At 29.3% G+C, this 4646-nt stretch overlaps 1 long non-coding RNA gene across 1 annotated transcript; it reads right to left on the minus strand.

Moving 5' to 3' along the window:
• Positions 1-3279: 3279 nt before the first annotated feature.
• Positions 3280-4087, minus strand: LOC139867392 (uncharacterized). Its single transcript, XR_011765816.1, has 2 exons — positions 4011-4087; positions 3280-3852 (listed from the first exon to the last, which is right to left on the minus strand). It is a non-coding gene; the product is annotated as an uncharacterized lncRNA (long non-coding RNA).
• Positions 4088-4646: the final 559 nt, after the last annotated feature.

Consider the following 4646-nt stretch of genomic DNA (forward strand, 5'->3'; position numbering starts at 1 on the left):
TCAGCGCCCGTAATCTATCGTCATCGTCGCTCTTAACCGACACCAAGCCGACGTCGATCTTGCCGTCGGTTGCCGAAGTCCTTGGCACGACGTTGGAAAATATGACCGTTGTTGCTTTTGTTTTTGAAAAAGGGACGGTGGGGAAGATAGACGGTGGGAAAAATGAACACCCCCCATGTCATTGAAAGTCAATTTCAAGGTTCATTTTAAACCTTGAAATAAACACTGAAAAATGGAGACGAACATCTCGTGGTCTTATGATCGATTTGTATTTTATCCGAATAGAACAACAAAAATGCACTAGAAGATTATAATCAATCTTTGAGTTACATGATTCTCAAAGTGGATAAATCAACCCGATTATTCTAGTTGACTGCTTCAACTTCATTAAGTAGAATGACGAGGGTTAACTATAACAAAGATTAAATCTTCGGGATTAAAAGTGGCAACAATAAAACGATTGTGGGTAACTGTACTAATGTCAGAGTCCCATGTTGCTTAATAGTGAAAAGAATGACGTAATAACATTTACACCATTTTACCCGGTTATCAAAAACTTTTTTACCCGGTTAACAAAAACGTCTCCTGTTGTCAATGATTTGATGCCACTTTTACCGCTTCTAATCCGGCATGGAGTTTAGTACATGGTTAGGAAATTAATGAGCATGTTAAATACTAGTTTATTATAATGACACGTGTAATTTGAAGTCTTATATTATAGACACGTAGCATTGCACTTCCGCACATTGGGATTTCCTTCTTATCACACTACCTATTTCAAACATCAATCTTCAAGGATTATGATCATGATAACTTGATATGTCGTATTATAGTTTTTGTAAAGAAAAATTATAAACAGCAACTGTTTCAATCTTAATTTATTTAATTTTTGTATTTCACCAATCTCACAAAAATACCAACTCAATCAAGTTATAATATAACTTGAGAGAATCTCAACCATTTTTAAAATGTTTTTATTTCGATGTAAATTATGTTTTAGAGAAAACTAGCTGTGGAGCTCTAGCTTCGCGCCGGGAGCTCCGTTTTGAATGCGAGTTAAAAAAAGAGTCTTGATCTATTTTGTAAAAAAAAATATTTCGACATCTAACATTAAAGGGTTGTTCCTTTTGTGAAAGTTGCTTCTTTTAGCATTCCTTTTTTTTTTAAGTTAGTTGATCTATTTTGTAAAAAAAGAATGTTTTTCGACATCTTTTGATAGCATTGAAGGGTTGTTCCTTTTATGAAAGTTGCCTCTTTTATCGTTGAAAAAAAAAGGTAGTTGATTTTTTGTAAAAAAGAATTTTTTTCGATATCTTTTGGTAACATTGAAGGGTTGGTTCTTTTACGAAAGTTGCTTCTTTTATCGTTGGAGACCAAAAAAATAATAATAAAAAAAATAATGAAAAAAATAAAAGGTGAAATGACGAAAATATTCATAGTTACTATTGATGAATAGTGCTACCGGATTTTATCTTTTAGATAGTATAGTAATATAGGTCGTCTCAATGTTGAATTTAACTGTTTGTTTTTCGTATGCTAAATATAATTTAAAATCATGTATTATTGTATTTTCATTTTTTATCAATAAAATCAATTATTGATTAAAAAAATAATTAGAAAAGTTTGAGCAATAAACACATTAGTAGAATCTATATATCTATAGTTAATATTAAATTCCTAAAATGATAATATCATAAATAAACATTTTCTAAGTATAAAAATAATTCAAAATAAAAAAGGAATTTTTTAAAAAATCTCTGATGATGTAATTATTTTATATTAAATTTAATTAAATAATTATAAGAAATCTTTTATAAAAGGAAATACTAATATTCAATAGAACACCAACATATTTACAAATTTTAAAGCATATTGTACAACTTTTATATATAATTCTATTTTTAATTTCAAAGAAAAAAAATTCAAAAGACATTTATTATTACTAATAGTTATTATTAAAAATATAAATACTCACCTTTGAGCAAAAGTTTATTATTATTATTATTATTATTATTTATTTTTATTATAGTAATTATAATTATAAATATTATATTATTAATATTCAAATATGAATTCTGTTTACGAGATTAATTACGTTACATATGTATACGAAAATACATGTCTCTATATATTTGTAGAAACAACAACGAGTTTCTTAGTCGAACGGGTCATTAAAATAAATGACTAGAGTATTTAAATTCAGTTAATACCTAAAACATGTTATTAAATTGTTTCATTTAAAAAAACCCGTAATTTCACGGGTCATTTCACTAGTTAACTCCTAAAGTTAAAAGTTTCTTTAAAGTTGCAATATCAATTTATTTTTAAACGATGTAACATAAGAAAAGTATTTATACAAGCTTTATATCAATATTTTAGACGTTTACATACGTATAATAATAGTTTCATAACCTTTTAACACTCACATATGATTTCTATAAAACTAATCTTTTAAAATGGATAAATTTATTAAAACTTTATAATACACACGATTTATCGGCGACATAACTGTCGCTTATTGATTAAATTGAATTATAAGCAGGATTTAAAATGCATGAAATTTTGATTCTACCATTTTTCATGGCGTTTCATTTTTTATTTTTTTTAAAATTTTTCCTACTTATAAGCCGGATGTCCTTTTGGAAACAATCTATCTATCCATTATACATTGAAAGAGATGACTTTCTCTACTTTTTGAAGTGTTTCACTTCGGGTGAAGAAATAACTTGTCTTTATTCTAGGATAGAGGAAGAATTTTTTACATCTCACCTCCTTCATACCTCGCGGGATTGAATTTTGTTATTGTTGTTATAATACACACGATTATAATAAATTCACTACCTAAAATAATAATAATAATATATTATTGATATATATATATATATATATATATATATATATATATATATATATATATATATATATATATATATATATATATATATATACACACACACACACACACACTAGGTTTTTGTGCTCGTGCGTTCCACGAGTGTGTAAATAATCGTGAAAAATGCGATTTGCAGTTCTTATCAGTATATAAATAGCGATACTACAAAAGTAGGAAAAATATAAGAATTATTTAAGAGCCCGTGGTGTTGACAAATTTTAAAAATTCTTTTAACTTTAAGAGCCCGTAGTGTTGATAAATTTTAAGCTCGACTTTCAAATTTGTCATAAAAAGTTTAGAAGAGAACAAACCGAGTCGTCTAAATTGAAAAAAAAAAAAACTATAAACTCAAATGATGAATAATTATAGGTGAAAGTCCTCTCGAGTATAAAATATATAAATTTAATTAGGTGTTACCTAAAACAAATACGGAGTACAATAATTTCTATTGATATAGAATCATATATATGAGCAAATACCTAACTAAACGAAGCTATTATTACCATATTATCTATTAAACAAAAACATTATTACCATATTTTTTATTACACAAAAACTATGAATACTAACAAGGGTACAATGATCATTTCACACAAAAAGGATACAATCGTCTTTTCACCTCTTCTTCTACACTCTTCCACCCACATAAAAACCACCACCACTATCCACCCCACATCCATCTCTCTCACTCCCACCATTCGGGCTCCAATCGTACCCCACCCCTACCCACATCGCTCACCTTCACAGTTTGTCCAACTCATACAACATAGAGTACAAACCAACATTACAACCAACTTCTCCTTCCCGTCACCTACCTTCATACGACAAAAACAGAAAAACAAACACCTTCACCTAAACACGAATTTAACCCAGAATATAGATCTAAAGTTACAACCGGTAGCCATTTTCAACGCCACCACCCCCGGCAAACGCCACCAGTCACAACCCATATCTCATATCTGAAAAAAAAATAACCCCGTTAAATCACCAAAACGTTACTAAAACAAAATCAGATATGAAAAGAAAATTTTAAATCTAAAAAAAAAAAATGAAAGCGGAAAAAAAAAATGAAAGCCGAATAAAAAAATTTTGGATCCATAAGTGAGATAAACTTAACTGAACATAATGGCGATTTACGTAATGAACGTGCCGGAAAAAAATCGCCGGCGAACACCACCGTCGACAACCACCGTTATAATGCGTTTTATTGGGTGATTAGTTGCTGTTCTGTAGTGGTTAAATGCCGGTATTCAGAAAACGGAGGTTACAAACAACAATTGTAGTTTTTACTAACAAAAGGAGGAACTCAGCACATCTTCATGTTCAAACTCTAACTCCAAATAGGAGTTGTTTGTAGCAGCAGAAATAACTAAAAGGAGTTGGAAGGACATGAATTAGAGAGAGAATAAAAAGTGGCGATGTGAATTGAGTAGGTTTTAAGTTAAAGATTAAAGAAAATATAGAAAAATGGAGAGGAGAGAGCATGGAGTGATTGATTGATAGATATTAGTCAAAAAAGCTTATCACTATACATCATGATTCATGAGAATCATAGCACATGGTTTAAGAAATGGTTTAAGGGATAATAAAAATAAAAAAATTATTTTACAATAATACGTGGTATATAACAGTAGATGATGAGATGAAAAATTTCATGCCACATGTTGGGCTCGCCTTTTAAACACGTCTTACATGGCTAGACCTTTTCTGGTCCAAATTATAGGGTGCAAAACATCAATCAATTGTAATTGTA

This window comes from Rutidosis leptorrhynchoides, chromosome 9, assembly GCF_046630445.1.
Source record: "Rutidosis leptorrhynchoides isolate AG116_Rl617_1_P2 chromosome 9, CSIRO_AGI_Rlap_v1, whole genome shotgun sequence".
Lineage (NCBI taxonomy): Eukaryota > Viridiplantae > Streptophyta > Magnoliopsida > Asterales > Asteraceae > Rutidosis > Rutidosis leptorrhynchoides.